Genomic DNA, 24,605 nt, shown 5'->3' with positions numbered 1-24,605 from the left:
TCTTCCGTAAGACCTCTGTATGACTGGATGAAAACTCTCTATCTCCTGATCGGTTGTGTTCAACACTATGCGGTCATCCTTGTGTGTATTTTCAGGCTTTTGTGCACTGGGAGTCTTTTCAGCTACCCGTGAAATGATAGTCTCTTGCTGAATTGGGTTTTCCGTTCCACAATTCATTGTTTCTTTGGTGGTTCTAATAAGGCTTGTGCAGTCTCGATCATTCTCTGGCACATTTCAAGTCTCTGCTTTTCCAATTCCGCGTTTGGGTATGTCATCCACCTCTGTTCTTGTGTTTGGTTGTTCTTTAACCTAGCTTCGTAAGCTCTCATCAGTGCGTCCAATGGTTCGTGTACTTTGTCGACTAGCACTGATCCCCCTGAGCTTAAGCTCGTTGTTTCTTTGATACTCTTTTGTTTCGTTCTTTCCGGGCTCATCTCTCGTTTCCCGTTTTGACTCTCAAGTTTTTCTAATCTATCTTTAGTTCGCTTTAGTTCCTCAGCTAGAATAGCGTCTTCACGTTCTTTTCTCAACTTCATGCGTGCTTTTCTAGCTTTCCATGTGTTTTTCTGACTCCGCGGTCCTTGACTAACCATTTCAGTCGCTAACTTTCCATTCTCAGGTTCTCTAGTGGTTTTCTTAGCTTGAGCTCTAGTAACAACTTGCGTTGGTATCAGAGTTTCATTTTCAGACCCACTGCTGGTAGGAATAGTTTCTAGCATATTCAATGTCGTCTTTTGCACTTTGTTTGGATTTTTTGAACAATCCTCAATGAAGTGAGTAACCCCACACTCAGTGCAATAAGCGTTAATTCTAATGATTTCCGTATGTGGACAAACATTCATCAGATGGTCACCTCCACACTTGTAACAGGGTCCTAGTGCTGGTCTTGGTCCCATTTGATTCGTCCTTTGTGGATAGGATGGTCTTTGTCCTGTTAACCCTCCATGAGCTATGAACATCAATGTTCTTGCGTCCAAATTGTATCTCTCTTCATCAGAAGCACTTGTAACTGTTGGTGTTCCAACATTCCCAATCATGCCCCATGGTTCTGGTTGTTTGGGTTCTTCTGGTGGGTAATACACAGTTGGAGACATGTGTGCACCAGATTCTTCATAATAGGCTTGAACAGGCACTAAGGCTTGTTCTTCCTGATTCTCTAAGGTTGGTGCATATCTAATGCCCACTGGTCTTGCTCCTGGTAAAGGTGGTTGTTGTCCCAATACCGGTTGCGGTCTTTCTATCCCCATAGGTCCTGGTACATTTCCCGTTGGGTATCGAGGTACTGGATGTACCTGAGGTGGTGCTAATTGAGCAGGAGGTGCATACTGACGCTCCCTTACATACCCTTTGTTGTAATAGCACTCCTCTGTTGGATGATTTGTCCATTTTTGTTCAATAGCACACCATTTCAGTGGTTTTGGCAATGGTTTTTGGTATGGTGCCATCCTTTTTAGAGCATCTTCTATCATTTGCTCTACATTTGGCATGGTTGTTGTTTGAACATTCTTTTTAGTGGTAGTCTCGCTCGCTACGGAGGAAGAGCTACTGGATGCAAAATCTGTATCCGCTGACACCTCTCCATAAACCGTACAGTTATCCACTAAGTACAATGCTTCTCTCGTTACTTGCTCGAAACTTGTACAAGCTTTCAAGTGCAAGTCCTTCTTGAGAGTGTCGTTTCTCAGTCCCTCAATAAAGAGAACAGATAGTCTGTCATCTTGTGGTCGTTCACGTACTGGACATCTCTCAATGTATTGTTTGAAGCGAAGTGAAGCTTCCTTCACTTTTTCGTGTTCTCTCTGTTTAAAAGCATATATTTGTGAGACCGTATTGTGCTTAATCCCTCGTTTTGAGAATTCCTCAGCAAACTCTCTTAGCAAATGGTCAATGTCATGGAATCCCCCTATGTTCAGTGGTTGAAACCATGTCAATGCCGTACCTTCTAGAGTAAGACCAAATCCCTCGTATTGTGTATGGAAATCTGTTATCTGCTCAGCTCTTAAGACTTGCTTAAAGAGTGACACATGTGCATACGGATCTCCTGAACCACCATACTTCTTTGGCATACACTTCGCTACTTGAGATGGTCTCATACGTCTATGGTCTGCTACCAATCTCATTGCTCCTGTGTCCCGGCTAAAGCTTTCTCTAGCATCATGGACTTCATGGGTTACCCTTGTCGGTTCCCCTGCCCTGAATCTACTACTAGGAGGTAAATGTGATGGTTCCGCTTCGAACCTTGGACCTGGAGTGGTATATGTGTGGGATTGGAACTGCACTACCTCGATTCGTATCCATTGACTCTCTGGAATGTAATGATCCCATTGGTCCGCTTCGAGTACGGAGGTTGACTGAAAGAGTCAGCAACCTGAGTTCTTTGTCCTCCTGTTGTCATTGGGTTTTGCACTCCATTTGTTGGTGCTGGTCTTTGTGAGCTAGAAGTAACATAATACTGATGTAGTGGTCCCCCAAAGTATGTATATCCTTCTAATTCTTTCTTGCCCATTGTTGAGTATTGCCTCCCATACTTGTCGTAAGCGGCAATTTTCACTTCCGATCCCTCTGTGTAGGTAAAGACATAAAGTCTTTTTTGGTCTGTCAACTCTCCAGTGTAGGGTTCTTCACATCTATAATAGAGATCTTGCTCCCCATTATTATATTTGTATAGCCCCACATAGATGTTATCAGTGTTGATCCTTGTAGTTTCATTCTCTCTTCTTAACCTCGCATCAGGGAATTTCATTATTGGTGCTTTCCTCAAGTTCTTCATCTACTTTGGCTTTGGTGCCCATCAATCCCCACTTGTCCACAATGTTAGGGTTTAGGACTACCAAGTACATGGTACCCTCGTCATCTAGATATCTATCTCCGCTATAGCTCACAGGCACTAAGTCCTTGAACTCACTAGGTCTCTCCTCTATCTTTACACAATAGCGGTCCATTCCATCTTTGTAGATCTTGGCACCTTGCTCATTGTCGTATTGGTATTTTATGAACAATAGCTTCATTGTGGCGAAAGGGTTTGATGATCCTGCTGCCATATTTTCTCTGTTGTTCAGGTTCAAGTGTTCCAAGTGTTCGGTGAAAATCTCGTAAGATCTCTCCGAAGAAGTATAAGAGACACTTCCTTCAAAGATCGGCTCTAATGGTTGCACCCAAATTTGGTTTACACTTCCCTCGGTTGATATGACACTTGCTTGTTTCCCTTGTTTTGGTTGGTTATTCTGGAGATTCCTGCCCGATCTCAAATTCATCAATTCCCCTAAAGGACTTTAACTTTTTCGTCTTGGCAATTTGTTTTCCCCAAGTTTTTGTGGTCAGAATTGATCCAAACTGATTGATACTTGATCAATTGTTTAATCTTGTCAGTTGGACAACTTCTGTTTCATCAAGTGAGAATTTTGTTGCAGTTATGCTGAAAAAGACATTATACGCGTATGATGTCTTTTTTTCACAGATTTGGACTATTTTGGTTATGCTCACTCTCAGTAGCCCCCTTATGCTCTGTCCACTCACAAAATTCAGTTTGAACTCTGTTTGAGCAAGTTATGGCTAATTTAGGCTTTTCTTGGCAATTTTCCGCTTTTGACTTGTTTTGGGTCAATTGTGATCCAAATGGGATGAAACTTGAAATATAACCTCTAGACAGCTATTACAATGGATCTGTGTTGGCAAAGTATCAAAATATGTCCAAAATTAGTTCAAAGACATCATACGCGTATGATGTCTTTTTCATCAATTTGGGTCAAAACTTGATATTTATGCTTCCTACAGTGCTTGTAACAATCTTGTCAGGTCAGATATAAAAAATAAGCAGTGGATGTGCCAAAAGACATTATACGCGTATGATGTCTTTTGTCCCAGATTTTGACTATTCTTGTTTTAAGCCTTCTCCCATGTTTACAATTGAGTTTCAAGTGTTTTTGTCAGGTTTGAATGTAAAAACAAGATCTGAATCCAAACTTTCCTATTCTTTGCGTTTCTTGGGCTCCGACTTGTCTTTTTGGGTTTCTTTGAGTGTTAATGCTCTTGTTTTAAGTTGAAATTAGGGTATAACCCCCCTTTTGAACACTCTGGTAAAGTCAAAATTTTTGTTTTGGTCTCTGTTTGGTCATTTAGACATCATACGCGTATGATGTCTAAAGTTGCAGATTTCCAGTTTTTTGGCACAGAATCCTTCCTAAAGCTTTCTCAAGTGCTCAGCAACTCCCAGATACACTGAAAATTTCTCTGACTTTTGTTTATTGCAAGATTCACTACTAAGTCGACGGTTTAGTGATCTAACATGCAATCAACCATATCAAGCAAATACTCCAATGATTACTAGCTCTAGATCAGGATCAAATGAAGTCCTACCTAAGCTATTCCTAGTCATAAAATGGGTTTGGTAGTTGTGATTTTAAAGAGATCCACTGCCACTCACGGACTAGCAAATTCTTCTTCTATCAACAACTACTCAACACCAACAAAACAACAAACAAATCTAAGCTAAACTAAAATTACTGTCAACACGGAAGACCCAGGAATACCCCACTTCCTAGTATCTCTCGAGATCTTCGGAGTCCACCACTCCTAGATCTTTTCTAACTAAAGTATACAAAGTATTTTATACGACTCACCTCGTAGGATTAGTCTAAGGTCACCTACTTAGGGCTCTCGTCCCCGGCAGCGGCGCCAAATGTTAAGGCGGTTACGCCGCTAGCGGAAGCTAAATAGCGAGAACTCAACCAACAACAGAATTTGTCAGACGAGGACGGAGCTTGACCCGCAGGCGCATGGAAACAACTAGGTGGGTGTCAAATCACCTATTCGACCTTCTAATGACAATCACTACTAAGGAAATCAAATCTAAGTTCTAAAATACGCAAGTGACTGAAATCCGTACTACGAACGAATACTATACGAAACAGGATCTAGAATCATTGAATCGATCTCAAACTCAAGGGGAAGTCTATACACTAGGTAAGAACAACACCCCAAAGACTTGAACTGCAAAATCAACCTATAACCACTCCGTGCGATAAACGCGTATGAAGACAGGCCGAAAAAATACAGGTGACCGAAACTTGACCCCGATGGTACTAATGTGTAGCTCTACTCGTTGTGGTTCTATAGATATGCTGCACGCTCTATTCCGACACACGAGTTGGAAGAAAACTCACACCGAAGCTCGTAGGAACTTACCACACATAGAAGCCGATAGCGCGCACTCTTGGTATCAGTGCGTAGCTCTCGCCGTTGCTAACACAATGGCGGTGTCGCTTCTCCAATGGCGGCTCCGTAGCTCGCGTAGCAAGTAGATAAGACTCTCTCTCTCTCTCAGACACAGTCACGGCGCTCAAAAAACCTCTTTGATTAATAAAACTGAATCCCTTTTAGGTTACAAAACTTTGGCTTATATACCTCAGCCTTGGAGGTGAGAACATCTCTAACTAATTACATCGGCAAGTGAAATTACTTCGGATTTACAAGCTGAAAACTCAATTGAGTCCCGTTACTTAACGAATGGCTCAAGTCAAAATCAATGTCGGAAAGACATTTATTACAATCAATGGTTACAAAAATTATGAGTGTGAGCAAAAAATGTGGGTGTGATCCTCTGCTGGCTCTGCTGGCTCAACACCAACATTCAAGAACTGACTTTGTGCGTGACTTGCTCCGCCTTGAGCGATCACGACCCTTTTGGTTTTTGAACCTCTCCTTAAGCCTTCCTCTTGTTTCCACTGATAGTGCAGCACTTGATGATTCTCATGTGCTTCTCCTTCGCATTTCCTCGCTTAGGAGAACACCCACAACATCATCAAACTTAAGAGTATTTGTGCCAGAGATAGAATTACTTACAGCCATCACAAGGCTGTCCCAACTATCCGGTAGAGATGATAGTATAAGGAGAGCTCGCACTTCGTCATCGAAATTGATTTTCACTGATCGAAGTTGACTTATGTTTGTGTTAAAGGCATTTAGGTGTTCTACAACTGAACCATTCTCTGCCATCTTTAGATTGAACAAGCGCTTCATAAGAAATAACTTATTGGATTCCGATGGTTTCTCGTAGAAGTCGTCAAGTGACTTCATCAAGTCCTCCGTGGTCTTCATCTCCGAAACATTGAAGGCCACCGTTGACGCCAAGCTTAACCGGATTGTTCCCAGTGCCTTTCGATCAAGGACAATCCATGCTTCATCTGCCATTGTTGCGGGCTTCTTCGCAAGACCGCCTAGTGGCAAATAGAGGTCCTTCTGGTAGAGATAGTTTTCAATCTGCATCTTCCAATGTTGGTAGTTTTTGCCGTTGAACTTCTCAATCTTGAACTTCCCTTCCTCCGCCATTACTCCCACTCAATTCAAGGAATCCTTTCCTTGAGATAATTTAGCTATGAGCAAACCTTGCTCTGATACCAGTTGTTAGGAAATAAGACGTAGCTAAATAGATAATTGAGTAGATTACTTAATGGAGAGAGACAGATTTATATACACGAGATTATAGAGTAGAGAGAGAGAGAGAGAGAGTACACACGATATACGTGGTTTACCCAATGTGGGCTACGTCCACGGGAAAGCAGCCACTCAATGGCTTTAGTACTTCAAAACAAGAAGTAGTTTATAAAGGGATTATACCCTTAATGGAGCTCCCGCCTTGCTTCATCTCTCACCACCTCACACTCACCTTGTTGCATCAACTTCACACTATGAAATGTGTGTAGAAATGGCCTCCTTTTATAGGCCAAAAGGGCTGCCCTCTCTTATGAGAGACAGCCATGTGTAGCCGCCCTTGTGCGAATAAGTCCAAATCGGACTCTCCAATCCGCCCATGTGTGGCCACCCTTGAGAAGACAAGTCCGCTTTTGAATTCGGCCACCGGCCACCGGCCATTGACTTCCGACCACCGCCCACCGGCCATTGACTTCCAACCACCGGCCATCGGCCATTGACTACCGGCCACCGGCCAACCGACCGGTTGTTTTCCGACCACTTTCCGGCCGCCGTCCGGCCATAATATTCCGGCGAAAAAGAATATTCCGGAGAAAAAAAAGTCTCGGGGGCCTCCGCCCCCAAGGCCTTTAAAGTTGCCCCTGATTCTTGTCCGTGAAAATTTTGGTTTCCGGTGAGTGATTTTCCTTCACGCACGATGGCTTCTCTTCATAATGGGGGCCTTACAAATGTGCACTTTTACCACAGAAAATTACAAGGGTAAATCAGGCTCCATACTTAACAGAGCCTAGACCAGACTACATTGCAAATGACCTGACAAAAGAAGAAGAAAGGCTTTTGTTAATCTTACTGAAAGAATACTGAGATATCTTTGCTTGGTCTTATAAGGATCTCAAGGTTGTTGATCCAGAAATCTGTCAACATACCATACCAATGAGAGATGATACGATACCAAGTAGACAAAGGCCATACACATATAATGAAACATTTGCCATAAAGATCAAAGAAGATATTGAAAAACTAAAAGAAGTTGAATTCATTTATGAAATTGAACACACATATTGGGTGTCTCCAATTGTGGTAGTACCCAAGAAAAATGAAAAATTATGAGTGTGTGTCAATCTCAAGAAAGTGAATGCAGTTACCATTAGAGACAACTTTCCTCTTCCAATCACTGAGCATGTTTTAGAACGAGTTGCAGAAAATAAGCCTACAGCTTTTCAGATGGCTTTTAGGGATACAATCAACTTTTGGTAGATCCAAAAAGACCAGCATAAAATTTCCTTTGCAACTGAATGGGGTATTTTTGCCTATCGGGTTATGCCTTTTGGGTTAACTAATGCTCCTGCTACCTTTGAAAGATTGATGAGCCATGCTTTTAAAGAATATCTTAGGAATTTCTTAGAAGTATATATGGATGATATATGCGTACATTCATCAATCCGGGATGATCATTTTCAACACCTCAAAATGGTATTCAAAAAATGTAGACTTTATAGGGTTTGCTAAAATTCTGAAAAGTGCACATTCATGGGTAGACAAGGAAAACTTCTTGGACACATAGTGTCTAAAAATGGCATAGCTACTGATATGGATAAAATTCATGTTATTGCTAACTTGCCTAGACCGACAATAGTCAAGGGGGTTCAAGCCTTCATGGGACGTTGTGGATATTACAGACGGTTCATTTACATGTACGCTATAATTGCAAAACCCATGTACAGTTTGATCAGACACTTTGAATGGACTGATGAGTGTTAAGAATCCTTCATGAAGCTTAAGCAATCTCTCACTTCAAGTCCAATATTGAAAGCACTAGATTGGAATAAGATATTCCACATACATGTAGATGCTTCCAATTTTTCCATCGGGTGTATATTAGCTCAACCAAGAGATGGGAAAATTGATTTTCCTATTTCTTATGCTAGCCAACAATTGAACATGGCTGAAAAGAACTATACCACCACCAAAAGCGAAGGACTAGGAATGATCTATGCAAGAAAAAGTATAGACATTACCTATTAGCTAACAAATTTGTGTTCTTGTGGACCACCAAGCCTTATTATACTTGGTCAACAAGCAATGCAACACAGGAAGAAATAGTGAGATGGTTCATCATTCTTTTGGAATTTGATTTCATTGTAGTTGTGAAAAATGGCACCACTCATCAAAGAGCAGATCATTTATCACGGATTGTTTCTAGAGAACCACCTAAGGGTGTAGATGATGATCTACCAGATGCATATCTTTTCTCCATGGAGATGATACCTCGATTGTCCAAAAACATGGTATCACTGATGACCATAGCTCAAGTGGATTGGCAAATACCACTTTCTATTACAATCGTATTAATTGAGCAATCGTCTATGTATCAGTTCCTAGCTGGAAGGTTATACAAAAGAAATTGAGATGAAATACTGTTGTTGTGCATTAATCCTGAGGAGAAAACACAATACCTAAGTCAAGCGCATATTACCATAGTAGGACTTCACTTTGCGAAAGACCAAACTATGCAAAGGATGTTGAGACTTGGAGTATTTTGGCCAACAATGCAGAGTGATGCTCATTATTTTGTGAAAAAATTTCATCAATGTCAAAAACAAACACCCATACCTCGGTGAAATTGTTCCAAATATCGCATGTTCCTAAGTGGAGTAACTATCTAGTTACTTACTTATCAAGCCGAACATTTCCTGAGGATATGAGTAAACGCTATCAAAGAGCAATTGAAATGGAAGCAAGAGACTATGCTCTTATCAGAAACCAATTGTATCACAAAGGTAAGGATCACCACTTGCGTCTCTGTGCAAATTAAAATAAATATATTCTCATTATAGAACAAGCACATGCTGGATTAGCTTGAGGTCACTTTTCTAGTGAGACCACCGCAAGAGAAATCTTAATGGCAGGCATATGGTGGCCAACACTTTTTTCGGATGCCAAAGAATATGTTTGAAGGTGTGATGCATGTCAATGAGCTAAAATGCCAACCCGTGTAGATAACATGCCCTTAAGACCAATGATGGGGGCTAGAGCTTTTGCAAAATGGGGTATAGATTTTGATGGGCCAAGACAGCCGCCTGCTTATAGAACCCAAGCTCAATATATCATTGTAGCTACGGACTATTTGACCAAGTGGGCTGAGAAGCAACTCAAAAGAATGATGCGAGAACCACTGCCGCATTATTATATGAGTATGTGTTCACAAGATATGGATTTCCAATAGAAATAGTCAGTAATAGGGGAACTCATTTTCTCAATGAGGTAATCGAGTATCTACTTAATGAATTTAAGGTCATCCATAACAAATCAGCTCCCTATCACCCACAAGCAAATGGACAAGCTGAGCATACGAATAAAGTTCTTAGCTCGGTGTTGACAAAAGTGGTAGTTCAAGAAGGACAGATTGGGAAATGAATCTCCATCCTACTCTATGGGCTTATCGAGTTTCATTCAAAACAACTCTAAATGCTACACCCTTTAACCTTGTTTATGGTCTTGATGCCATATTGCCAATAGAATTTCTATTGCCGACACTAAGGGTAGCTAAGAATCTTGAGTGGACTGGACATGAATTGTCAGAGCAACTTGAAGATTTAGAAAAGCTAGATGACTAAAGGCTAACTACTATAGTTCACATCTATGCACAAAAGCGAAAACAAAAATAGTTTTTTGATTCCCATCTAATTACAAAAATCTTCATAAAAGGGGACTTAGTTTTAGTCTATTCCCTTAAGCAACACATTCTCAAATTTAAGAAAAAGGAAAATGGACCGTTTATCATTGAAGATGTATCTCCAAGTGGAGCAGTTAAGTTGTCCACCCTAGATGGTGAACCAATGGCTAATTCGATTAGTGGATGTCGTTTAAAGAAGTACAATTTGCCACTAACCAATGAATTGCTAGAAATGATGCATGCAGCTAAGCAAAGAAACAACAAGTTATTGATGAAGCCCAAGAGTAAGCTTGGCTTCGAGTACTCAAAAGGAAAGATGCTCTCAAAAATCAACAAATATCTATTCCCATCAACACTCTGGAAATAGATGACCGGCAATGGGAATTGTAGAAAGATGCAATGTTAACAAATGATGAATGGTTAGATGGAATGGACCTTCACATCAAAGTACAGTTGAACAATCATAGCACAAATGCATTGGTCGATAAGGAGCTCAAGTAAATGCAGTCAGTTATTGAAAGCAACAAGTCAGTCTTTGACAGCAGGAATTGAGACTATCAAAGGATGCAACAAGAACCCAACCCCAACACTGGGAGTAGTCAACTTAAATGTGATAGTACATGGATGTTCATGCCCTCATCAGTTTGTATGCTTACCTGATGAACACATGAATAAGACAATGATTCTTGGAATCTCATGGATGCCGACATACAAGGCAGTACCACATTGGGATACCAATCAGCTTAAGCTATCACCTAAAGGTGGACAACTCATTGTTCCAATTGCACCAAACAAAGAGGAATGGAAAGGAGGTTACTAATAGAGCAAACCACAAAGCAATCAATCTTCTCCATCCTATCAACAAGAAAATGCTACAAGTAGCATGCAAGAAGTCATGCAAATTTGGGTACCAAAAGCACAGCTTAAGGATAAGCCGAATCAAATTTGGTTACCCAAATCATCATCAACAGTACCAAAGACTGTTCCAATATTCAAAGCACAAAGAGGAGCATCTTCAAGCAGGGAACCTAACACAAAATGAATTTGGAAGAAAAAGGAGTACTTATCTTCTCCGCAAACTGTAAAACCGATCAAGCAATGGAAAGTTAAGTCTCAAAAAACTCAACCACACCATTCTGCACAAAGCAAACCAAGATATCAAACAAAAGTTATTATTGATACCAACCGCTCAGGAAATCAGCATGCCAAAGCATCGTGATGGGACAATCAAGCAAAGAGCACACAAGCTACAAGATTTGCTCTTTGGGAAGCAGCATCAAAAAACCTCGACATCAGAAACCGTTGAGTTAATTACTCAAGACCCAACTCTTGCACAATATAATGGTTTGAACTGCATTGGTCTTCAAAGCATGGTAGAGCCAAGCAAGGCTATGCATAGACACGATTGTTCAACCATGCACACAGTCGTCCCAGAGTACGCCATCTAGGAGGGGTGAAAGGGAACTAAGTAATTAAGGGCAATGTTTGAAGAGAGAGGAAAAAGTTTGATGTTGACGTGTGATTTTTGTAAAACTACCTATTAATGCCTTTACAAATCATCAACAGGGGAAATTTAACTGATAACATCTCCCCATGAGTGTAAATAGTGTATATACTACCAGAAAATCATCAAAAAATAGTCTTTTTTTATTATTTTTCACCATTTTTCTTGATATTGGGACTTAAACATGGAGAAATCCAACAAAAAACAATAAAGCTGTGTTTTTCAATGGATTTTCTTAATTATTGGATTTTCACTTTGCTTTTTTAGTGTATTTTGTTATTTTCTTTGACTTTTCAATGAACATGTCAAATTTTAATAATAAATAGCAAATGAGCTCAGATGGAAAAACTAAAGACACAATGATGATCAGAAGGAAAAGACGAACAAGCACAAAAAATTTTAATCAAATCAGTAGACCGAATCGGGAAGTCATTAGACGGTCAGACCTACTTTTGCAGAATTCTTGTAGAATGAGCTACACGAATTTGATTGAGAAAATTTTTGAGTCTAACATAGATTTCACGGCCTAGTAGGACTAACAGGGGAATTTGGGGGAAAATGGTTCGGGAAGTCCAAGTATAAATACCCAAGGTAGTCTAAAATCACCTCATTTCCACTTGTCGCCTTTGGAGAGAGAGCTTTTCGACCTTCTTCGTGTGCATTTTCTAGAGTCCACAGTCGCCTGTTTACAGTGCCGTCTCACACAAGACATGAGGGGTAAGTTCTATACTTATCAATGATCCATTCTGTACGGTCAGTAGCTAGTCTAAACCCCAGGAAAAAACCCTAGAAACCGAGCAGTGCACGAAGACCTAGGACCAAAAAATTAATCATAGCGACCTGTCAACTCAACCGAATCAGATGAGACTTGAACTGTAGCATGCCCCTAGATGATAGAACATTTCTATATCAATAGTTGACCATTCGACAGGGGTCGAGGGGGGTCCCAAGTAGAAAAGCTAGGTTTTTGGCAGATGCCAAGATTGGATTCTGACTCCACAGACAGCTTATAGACTGGGTCTATACACAATGTATATGGTTGGTTTCATAAAATCGATCAAGGCAAGCCCTCAAAAAGCAAAAAATTACTCAAAGATTACAAAGCGTCAAATTTGACATACGAAGTCAAACTGACTCCAAATGGGCCAAAAGATGAGTTACTTCAAGACTATGTAGCGGACAAGTCCATAGACTCAAAAGTGACTAACCAACGCCACATGCCATGTAGTCACAAAAATCGGTGATTTCAAAGTCGACAAAGCACGAAGTGATACCAGCAAGACAAAACTTTAACAAATTCAATTTAGGACTTGTTTTAGGTGTATAGAATATGTTTAAGTCAAAAATTTTGAGTTTTGCAAAAAAAAAGTTGACTGCTGTTGTAAATAATCGTGATTATTTACTTTTGAAAATTTTTGGCTTGAAAATGGTATCATCACCTCACCTATCACTTGTGCACACCTATTACATGCCACATTTCAAGTATGAGCCAAATTGATCAATATTACTTGGAAAATTGTCAAGAAAACGTAAAGAAGTCCTTTCAAACCAATTTTTGATTTATCAGTCACATTTTTTGATCCAAATCACCTCATATCACATACACAGGGTCTACATCATGCCTAGAACCAATTTGCACCAAAATATGTTCATTTTGATGAAAAAGCTAATAATCACAATTATTTACTTTTTTACCAAGATGGGGGGAAAATGTAACTTTGCCTTCATGGGACCAAAGCTCATGATGTCCTAAGCCCACTAACCAAGTTTGAACAAATTTGGAGCTCAACATCTCAAAATTCCCTTATATCTACTGTTTCAGAGACGAAAAGCCTAAATCTGGCACCATTCTCACCATGTGCACTCAAATGAACCCACACTTCACTCAGCGTATCTAATGGATATATATTTCAAGCCCATGATGCCAAAATTGCAAAATGTTGAAAAAATTCATCAGCTGTAAATAGTCGCGATTATTTACTTTTGCTGCAAATCTTTGCCTGGACTTGATGATTTTGATCTTTACATGTTTTTATGCATCTATGCATGTTCAAAAATTGATTTGGAGCAAACTGGACTCAATTTGTCAGCAATTCAAACTGAAGGGAATTTCAGAGCGAAATTGTAGAAATTTTCTAATTTTGGCACTCTATTCACTTAACAGGAGCCATGCAATCTGCGAAAAAGGCCAAGAAGAGGGTCTCACAAAAAGAGAAGCTGCAAGAGCTTCCACCCTACCAACTGAACCCCAGTTCAGTAAAGACGTCCAAAGAAACATATTTATCCAGAGAACAGCTTGAAGAAAACAACACTACAATTTTTACAGGCAGATTTAAAAGTGAAGAAGGACATCAGGTAGAACTACAGTTGTTGCCAAAAGAGGTCTATGATGGCGCGGCAAAGCCCAAAATGAAAGAAGCTAACAAAAGGCTTGGACTCAGAGCATTCTATGACCAAGAGCCATGTGGTGTAGATTTTCAGAAATCCTATGAGCTTTTGTCTACAATAAAAGAAGATGGAACAGCCTAGATTACTGACGAGCAAGGGCATAAGGTAGAAGTGGTGATAACAAAAGAGATTGTGGCAGAGGCTCTCAAGTTGCCGACAGAAGGGATGGCAATGAGGGCTAGAGACATAAAGACAACAGGTACCTTCACCAAGGAGACCATTATGGCAACCTTTGCTGATCTCATCCAGAAACAGGTGGAAGAACCAGCACGGTTATACCACCAACACTTCCACTTTCTAGCTAAGAGACCGCCAAGGTACACAACACTCAATCATGCAACTGTGACTACCTTCACACAAGTGTTGAAGTTGACAACCACGCAACCCATTGATCAGGCACAGTATGTGCTATCCACAATGAAGGGTACCAAGAAAGCCTGCAAGATCACTTACCTGGGTGCACCCGAGGTACTCACAAGAATAGCGTACCATGCTATTAGCATGGCAGACAATTTTCCGCCTGCCCCATATCAAAACACATGGATAGTGTCATCACAACCATCTCGAAGAACCACAAGGTCGACAGAAAAAGTTTACAAATCTGATGAGGAGTCTGCAAAAAGCTCTCATGAAGCACATAGCAGCAAAAGCTCAATCAATGAAGAGAAGAGAGCCAGAAGAGGAGGATGAAGAAGAAGGTAGTGGCTGCACATCAAGAAAAACCTCAACAAAAGAGGCGAGGTTTGAAAGGGAAAAAGAGACCTACGAAAGAAGTTGCCAAGCTGCAGGTAAGGACCCAGCACGGTGGGTTCCAAGAGATATAAAAGGACCCCGGACCAAGAATCCTACCAGAAGGACACCACAAGATCCCAAGGATATGCTTGAATGCATGTACCAGGAAGCAAAAGCCTTAAATCAAAAAGAAGCTCAAGAAGCAAAAAGAAAAGCAAGGGAGGACCAAACCTACCTCACCATATACACAACAAGGAGAGGCATAGCACGATCAAGAAGAGATGTCTCCTAAACCTACCTCACCTACTACATAACAAAAAAACCACCTGATGCCAAGCGCTCCACCTTCACCGATAGTTAGACCCACAGACAGCGAGCGAGCCAAGGAAAAGGAGCTTGAACCGCAAGAAGTAGCAAGATCCGAACAACAAGCAACAACTACATTCGAGCAAGCCAAAGTAAAAGATCCAAAACCAGAAAGGGCAGCAAGTCCTGAACCACAAGAGGCTGCCAGTTTTGAGAAACCTAAGGCACAAGAAACAGAGGCCACCCCGTCTACCACCACCCAGCAGGAAATGGCCGAGGCATCCACAAAGCCTCAAGGAGACAAAGAAGCCAAAGCAACCACAGCCCCACCAAAGGAGCCACAGGATACTGCTGAAACATCTACGTAGCCTACAGAACCTGAAGACTAGCAATGATGAAATAATTCTCCAAGTAAAGGAATATGCCAAGCAGATGCAAGAAATGGCAGAGAAAATGCAATCAACAGCACTTAGCCGTAGTGCTAAGGCTAGAGAGTTGGAAATGGTGATAGATGCTCTACAAGGAGAACTAAGGGACAGGATGATTGTCATTACCGATCTGCAAAGACAAATCTAAGAGCTGAGATTTGAAGCTGAACAACACTAGCTAGCCAAAGAGAAGCAACAAAAGGAGATGGAAGAGCTAGATGAACTCACGAAGTTAATAGATTCTTGTAAGACCAAAGACGAACAACTGATAGAGGTTGCCAACAAACTCTTAACTACAACTCTGTCAGTTCAAAAGATCCAAGTGCAGCGCAACATGGCAAACACTTCATTACAATATTCAGAGCAAAGGATCAATGATCAGGCAACCTTCTTACAACAAATAAGAGAAGATCCCGTAGTTGCCTATCAAAGGTACAAACGAAGTATATAAAGCACTGAAAAAGAAGAATAAAGATCTTGAGCTCGAACTAAAGCTAGAGCAGTCACAATGCAGAGACGTTGCATTAATGTGGGTACGAAAAGAAGTAGAGATGCTCAAGGAGATAACATAACTCAAGAGAGTTAATCAGCTACTACTGCGTGACAGCGGATAGCAAGAGACGCAAAAGGAAGCAGGTACTTCAGAACAACCCCACATTGAGATTCCCTCAGTCTCATTCGTTGAGATGGAAACATAGACGGCAGAAAGGTCAGGAGGAGGAGAAGACTTTTAGGTACCAACCACAGCTGCCGATCAAGTGTCAATGGTCCAGCTGTCAAAAGCTGAAGAAGAATCACTTAAGGAGTAGGTCGCTCAAGAAACGAATGAGCAATGGAAAGCAGCAATGTATTGGGAGTTGAGAGTTCTCCTTTTAGTCAATGTTACTCAACTCGCTCCAACCAAATCAATGCACAATGGCATCAACAATCACTGCCATATCCCTTGATCAAGGTAGAGCTGCTATAGGTTAAGGAATGGCTATATAAAGACATGAAAGCGGAAGGCGCAGATGAAGTCCACCCCAAGTGGAGAAAGAGCTGGCTGAACAAGAATCCTAGATACTTGATTCTGTTCACAAGAGCACCTGCAGCACTTCAGAAAGACCCAACTTTTTGTCCTGTACCAAGAGTAAGGACGTGGCAAGCACATGAGGCAATGACAAAGAAGCAGCCTACATGACTGAATTATTCGAGGTTGCCAGCTCCAAAAAAGGGAACACCGATAGAGGAATACATGGTGAAAACCCTAACGGGCGCCATAGAATTTTGCAAAAGTCTCTTTGATCTCTCATGTGCTATGCTCTACAAAATTTAGCGAATGCTGCTCACATGCATTGAAGCCTTTTACGAGTGAGAGCAAGTAGTAGCATCGTGGATATCGTTCCTGGAGGGCAATAAGGGTCTATGGTATGACCTAAGCAGCCAACCTTCCGAAGAAGTCCTTTATGGCTTTTACGCCCGCTGCATGTTCTTGCCATCTCACAATATCTTGGCGTTTGAGGAAGCGTTCTATACAGGGTTTTTCACTTGGCGAACGAAGATTTTTGGGCCAGTGATTAGCAACCTAACTTCCAGGTTCGTAGGCTACTTAGCCATCGAGCTCAAGAGAACAGATTCAATATGCAATTTTTGTAGGTTCCAGACAAAGAAAGAAAGATCACATATGAGAAAGCTTTACATGCACTTACAAACTGCCTCGCCAGTCGTCAACCCAAAAACTATTTCAGCCCATAAAGCTATGTCAAGGGACGACACCGGCAAGGAAGGGGGAGAATGTTAGCAGCAAGTTAACTTGGATACCATTTTTTGGAGCTCTCATTGTAAAAACATTTATTATTTTGATGAATCGGGAATATTGTAACTCTTATTTTTCGGATAAACTTTGTAGTTGATGATCCAGGGCTACAAGCTTCCAGATTGTATCAATCTGTCGTTAGTTAGAGCTCCCAAGTTATTAGTTTTGACCACCAAAAACCTTGGCTAAGGTATAAAAGCCAATTTTTGTAAGTTATTATTAAGTTTTGGATAATAAAATACACACCGTGAGCTAACGGTGCTCACTTCTCTCCTTCTTGCGCTTCTTACTCCCTCCTCGATTGTCACATTGCAGTTGCATCTGTTGCGTTGCAACCGCAGGTAAGAGCTCTATGCATAGACATAAGCATTTCACGGTATTTCATAGATTTTGGCATCGCCGACCCACGGCCTAATCTCATCATAAGTAGTAATTTACACTTCAAAATCAAAAACTAAGCATAGGTGGGGTATTGGGGCATTGTTGCTAAGCATTTAGATGCATTCTGGGTCAAAAACAACTAGGTCAAAAATCCACTGCTGTTAATAATCGTAATTTTTGCACTTGACCTAAAGTGGGATTTGAGACCATAAGCACACAACCATAAGCATGTGTGCTTAGGTCTTATAAACATTTCCTAGAAGTTTCTCTACATTTTGATGTCATAAGATGTTGTAAAACGGATTTGATTTGTTTACCGATGAGCGATTGGGTTTTGGTGATTTCAGTCACTTGAGTATAGCTTCAATTAGATGCGAGTTGTTTGTTGTTTTCCAAGAGATTGACAACCTCTTGTAGCCTCTATATACTAATCGAGTCAACTTCGTCCCATGGATTGACAATTTATTTGTGGTTCTCGCTATGTCTGCAATAAGATAGGAGTGAGGTTAGACACCTGTCCCACACCTTTGTACTGAACAAATTTTTTCTTCCTTCTCTTACTTATTTCATGTCTTTGCTGGAGGCCTACCTGTTCCCAACTAAATCAGATAATTTCTCTGGCTAGAAGATTTCTTTGGGCAGGAATAGAGGACAATAACAAAATACCCAAGGTAGCTTGGAGTACTTGCTGCCTACACAAAACTAGAGGAGGTTTAGGTATTTTGGATATGAACAATATGGCTATAAATATGGTAGTTAAATGGATAGTCAGTTCCATAGACAGTCAAGACTTCTAGGCATGTTTGATAAAAAGAGATATAAATAATTTCCGTGTACAGGATCACAAAGCTTGGAGGGAGCTCTCTCTCTGGGATGTGATATCCTCTAGCTGGAATTTCAAACCAGTAGGCTCTCAACTGGTCAGCAAATTGTGGGAAGCCTGGTTTAAAATCAAAAAGTTTCTCCATCTTCCCCAGCAATTTCTGGCTGATGGTATTGTTTCTCACAGGATTTTATAAGGCTGGGATGGTTTGCAAGTAAGTCTGGAAAGAAACTAAACATTAAAGCCCATAAATGTTTCAAAGCAAGCATCAGAACCTGGGGGATCTGCAGGAAAATGGGTATTGGTTTTCCCCCAAACAAATATCTAATCAATTTAATATTCTGGCTAGATGTCTTGCAAAATTATTGAATAGGTTAGAAGATCTGAAAGCTCATCTTCAAAACAACACAGTGTTCAGGCATAGCAAGTCTTTCTCTTTACAACAGTGTGCTTAGAAGGCTTACAGAATGTCCTCTTGTATCCCAAATTTTGAGGAGAATCTTAGATAGAAACTGAACCGCAAATGGGGTCTCAAGTGAAGCTCAAAACATTGGATATATAGATTCAAATGCCTGTGGAGCTTTGCTATTCCAATAAAGCACAGCTTTCTTGCTTGGCTGGTTTTGCATCAGGGCATCTGGACTGGTCAGAGAGCTCTTAAAGCTGGAGTTGGGGATGAGAAATTCCAGAGATGCAATTATCCTGAAGACCTTCAACACATATTTGTTAGTTGTTTTGCCAATTCCTCCAAACTTCTAGCTCTAGGATTGAGCTACAAAGAGGTTCGTCCACTTCAATTCTCAACTCATGAGTTATCGATAAGCGACTGTATTAGAATAGATATCTCATGATAAAATATATGGAGATTGACCTACCTGTGGTCATGCTGGCCTCAGAGAATTAAGACTATATTCAAGAAGAAGATGGAGGACAATTCCACTAAATTTGCCTACCAATTGTGGGACGGGTGTCTAACCTCACTATCCTATCTTATTGCAGATTTAGCGAGAACCACGATTAAATTGTCAATCCATGGGAAAAAGCTGACTCGACTATTGCATAGAGGCTACAAGAGGTTGTCAATCTCTTGGAAAACAACAAACAACTCGCATCTAACTCAAACTACACTCAAGTGACTGAAATCACCAAAAGCCAATCGCTCACATTGGCAAACAAGTCACATCCGTTACAGCATCAAATGACATCCAAACGTAACAAAACTTCTAGGACAAGTATATAAGACCTAAGCACACATGCTTATGGTCTCAAATTCCACTTTAGGTCAAGTGCCAAAATCGCGATGATTAACAGCAGTGGATTTTTGACCTAGTCGTTTTCGACCCAGAATGCACCTAAATGCTTAGCAATGATGCCCCAATACCCCGCCTATGCTTAGTTTTTTATTTTGAAGTGTAAATTCCTACTTATGATGAAATTAGACCGCGGGTCGGTGACGCCAAAAGCTACAAAATATTGTGATGTGTTTATGTCAATGCATAGAGCTCTTACCTGCGGTTGCAATGCAATAAACGCGACTATAATGTGACAACCGGGGAGGGAGTAGGAAGCACAAGAAGGAGATAAGTGAGCGCCGTTAGCTCACACTGTGTATTTCATTATCCAAAACTTAATAATAACTTACAAAAATTGGCTTTTATACCTTAGCAAAGGTTTTTGCTGGTCAAAACTAATAATTTGGGAGCCCTAACTAAAGATAGGTAATGACAGGTTGATACAATCTGGAAGCTTGTAGCCCCGGCTCATCAATTACAAGGTTTATCCAAAAAATAGGAGTTACAATATTCTCGATTTATCAAAAATAATAAGTGTTTCTACAATAAGAGCTCCGAAAAATGGTATCCGTGTTAGCTTGCTGCTAGCATTCCCTCCCTCCTTGCCTGTGTCGTCCCTTGACACAGCTTTATGGGCTGAAATAGTCTTCAGGTTGATGTTTGGCGAGACAGTCTTTAAGTGCATTTAGTGCCTTTTCGTATCTGATCTTCCTCTCTTTATCTGGCACCTGCAAGAACTGCATTGTGACTATGTTTTTAAGCTCCACAATTGAGTAGCCTACAAATCTCAAAGTGAGGTTGTTGATCACTTGCCCAAATATCTTCGTTTTCCAAGTGAAGAACCTTATGTAGAACGCTTTCTCAAACACCGGCATATTGTGAGAGGGTAAAAACATACATCTGGCGTAGAAGCCATAGAGGACTTCTTTGAAAGGTTGGCCACTGCGATCGTAGCATAAACCTTTATTACCCTTGAGGAATGACATCCAAGGGGCGCCTGCTTGCTCTGGCTCATGAAAAACTTTGATGCAGGTGAGTAGCATTCGGCAAATTTTCTATAGCATTGCACATGATAAATCTAGTAGACTTTTGAAGAAGGACATGGCGCCCGTTAGGGTTTTCACCATGTACTCTTCTGTCGGTGGTCCCTTTTCTAGAGCAAGAAATTTGGGGTAGTTCAACCAAGTTGGCCGCTTCTTTGTTAGTGACTAGTGTGCTTGCCAGGTCCTTACTCTTGGTACAGGACAGAAAGTAGGATCCTTTTGTAGGGCCGCAGGTGCTCTCGTGAACAAAATCAAATACCTTGGATTCTTGTTCAACCAGTTTAGCCTCCACTTTGGGTGGTCTTGATCTGCGCCTTCCACTTGCATGTCTTTGTAAAGTCTCTCTTTGACTTGGAGCAACACCACCTTTATCAAAGGATAGGGCAGGGATTGTTGGTGCCATTGTGCATTGATTTGATTGGGAGTGAGTTGTGTAACGTTGAGACAGAGTGAAGAACTCTCAGCTCCCAATCCATTGGTGCCTTCCACTACTCATCTACCTCTTGTGTAATCTTTTCTTTTAGTGCATCTTCCTCAGCCTTTGAATGCTGGACCATTGGCACTGTATCCATTTTGGTTATGTGTACTTGAAATTCCTCCTCACCACTTAGCTCTTCTGCTGACTGTGTCTCCATCTCAGTGAATGAAACTGAGGGGATCTCTATCTGTGGCTGCTCTGAATTTCCTGCCTCTTCTTGTGTTTTTGGTCGTCCCTCTCTCAATTTTGGTCGTCCCTCTCTCAACAGTTGGTTGACTCTTTTAAGCTCAGCTATTTCTTTTAGCCGCTCATCTTCTCTTTTTCATCCGCATTAAAGCCAGGTCTTTGTGCTGAGACTGCTCCAGTTTTAGCTCCAGCTCGAGATATTTGTTCTTTTTCTCTAATGCTTTGTAGACCTCGCCTGTTCCTTTGATCGAGGCCACTGCGGGATTTTCTCGTATTTGCCACAAGAAAGTTGCATGATCATTTATTCTTTGCTCTGAGTACTGTAGGGAGGCATTCGCTACATCTAACTGTACTTGCATTTTCTGAACTGACAGGGTTTTTGTTAGAAATTTGTTGGTAACTTTTGTCAGTTGTTCATCTTTTACTTTGCAAGCATCTGACACTTGTAAGCAGATCACCAAGCTCCTCCATTTCTTTCTATTGTTTATCCTTTGCTAGCTGATGTTGTTCAGCTTCAGCTTTCAATTCTTGCACTTGCCTTTGTAGATCGTTGCTGACATTTAATCTGTCGTCTAACGCCCCTTGGAGTGCGTCAATCACCATCTCTAATTCTTTGGCCCTTGTGCTACAGCTAAGTGCGGCTATTCGGAGTCTTTTCGTCGTGTCCTGCATTTGCTTGGCATACTCGTTGACTTGTAGGATTACTTCATCGTTTGATTGTCAATCTTCATTTTGTGCTAGCTACCTTGATGTTTCTACAAACTCTTGTGTATCCTTTGATTACGTCATGGCGGTTGGTTGTTGTTGCCCTTGAGCCTGTGGCTGATCTTCTTCTGTCGTGTCATCCTAAGGCTTCGTGGATGCCTCAGCCTTTTCTTGCTGTGTTGAAGTAGAAGGTGTTTCCTTGGACTCATGTTCTCTTGTGTGCTCAAACTTTGTAGTGTCCTCTTGTGCAAGACTCGCTGCCCTTTTTGGCTCTTTGTCTTGCTCTTTTTACTGCTCTTGTGTAGATTCAGTTGCCTGTTGTACAGATTCAATGGCTTCTTTCTATTCAGGCTCTGTCTCCTTGGTGGGCTCAGGTTTTGTGGCTTTACAAGTGCTGGTGAAGGTGGTGTGCTCGGCATGAGGTGATCATGCTCTTCTGAAATAGGTGAAGAAGGTCAGGGAGACACGTCACCTTGATCATGTTGTGCTTCTCCTTGTGCAATTGCTTCCTCTGCTTGCTTTTGCTGCTTTGTCGCCTCTTTAGCTTTTCGTTCCTCTTCTTGGGCTTCTCTCAGCTTCAAAGCTTCTGCTTCCTTATACATCTTTTCCAGTAATTTTGTGGGATCTTCGGCTTGTTTCCTGGCATGGTGCTTTGTTCTTGCCCCTTTGAGTTCAATGGGTACCCACTCTGCCGGATCCTTGCCTTGTGCTTGGCAACTGCGTTCGTAAGAGTGCTTTTCTCTTTCAAATCGGGCTTGTTTTTGTACAGGTTCCTCCTAGTGTGCTGTCATAGCTTTTCGCTTCATTTCTTTGATCCGTGCTCTTCTTTCCTCATTATCAGAGCTTTCACTACTATGCCATTCTGGCGAGCTCTCATTAGACTCTTCGTCATACTTGTATGTTCTCTTGGCAGATCTTGTAGCTCGAGGGAAATCTTGTGCTGACACTATCCAAGTGTTCTGATCTGGGGCAGGCGGTAATTTGTAGGCCATGCCAATAGCATGGTAGGAAATCCATGTTAGAACCTCTGGTGCTCCCAGATATGTGATTTTTCCTTCTTTCTTTGTCCCCTTTAATGTGGATAAAACATACTGTGCATGGTCAACTGGTTGCCTGGTTGTTGATTTGAGAACTTGTGTAAAGGTTGTGGCAACTGCATGATTGGGTGTCATATACCTTGGCGGTCTCTTGGCGAGGAAGTAGAAGTGCTGGTGATATAACCTTGTGGGTTCCTCCACCTGTTTGTGGATGAGGTCAGTAAATGTGGCAGCGACGGTTTCCTTGGTGAAAGTTCCTGCCATCTTTCTATCGCGTGCCCTCATGGTCATTCCCTCTGTTGGTAGTTTGAGTGCTTCTGCCACTATCTCTTTGGTAATCACCACTTTAACTTTCTTCCTTTGCTGGTCAAATATTTGAGGGGTTCCATCTTCTTTGATCGTGGACAAGAGCTCATAAGCTTTTAGAAAGTCCACTCCACATGTCTCTTGTTCATAAAATTCTCTGAGACCAAGCCTCTTGTTGGCTTCTTTGGTCTCGGGCTTTGCGGCAACATCATACACTTATTTGGGTAGAAGTTGCAGTTCTACCTGATGTCCTTCTTCGCTCTTGAATCTTCCTTTGAACATTGTTGTGTTATGCTCTTCAAGCTTTTCCTTTGACAGGTAGGTCGCTTTGGCAGTCTTGACTGAATCGGGGTCCAGTTGGTATGGCGGTAGCTCTTGCAACTTCTCCTTTTGCGAGAGCTTCTTCTTGGCCCTCTCTGCGGCTTGCATGGCTCACGTTGAGTGAATAGAGTGTCAAAGTTAGCAAATTTGGCAGATTTTCTCTGAAATGTCCTTCAGTCTGAAATGTTGATAATTTTTGTCCAATTTGCTTCAAATCTATTTTTGAACATGTACAGATACATAAAAACATGTAAAGAACAAAATTATGAAGTCCAAACAAAAAATTGCAAACAGAAGTAAATAATCGTGATTATTTACAGCTGAGTAAATTTTTCAACTTTTTGCAAATTTGGCATTACAAGCTTGAAGTATATACCAAATAGATACTCTGAGTGAAATATGGGCTCATTTGGATGCACAGGGTAAAAATGGTGCCAGATTTGGGCTTTAGGTCTCTGTTGAAACAGCGGATGTAAAGAGATTTTGAGATTTTGAGCTCCAATTTTGTTCAAACTTGGCTTGTGGGCTTAGGACATCATGTACTTTGGATCTATGATGGCAAAGTTGCAAATTTCTCCCTTTTTGACCAAAAAGTAAATAATCGTGATTATTAACTTCTCTACCAAAATAAACAATTTTTTATCTAACTTGGTTCTAAGCATGGTATAGACCCTGTGTATGTGATATGAGGTGATTTGGATCAAAAAATGTGGCT

The sequence above is a fragment of the Adiantum capillus-veneris genome, chromosome 14 (genome assembly GCF_014529385.1).
Source record: "Adiantum capillus-veneris isolate H3 chromosome 14, ASM1452938v2, whole genome shotgun sequence".
In the NCBI taxonomy this organism is placed as follows: Eukaryota; Viridiplantae; Streptophyta; class Polypodiopsida; order Polypodiales; family Pteridaceae; genus Adiantum; species Adiantum capillus-veneris.
Note: the sequence above shows the minus strand (reverse complement) of the source record.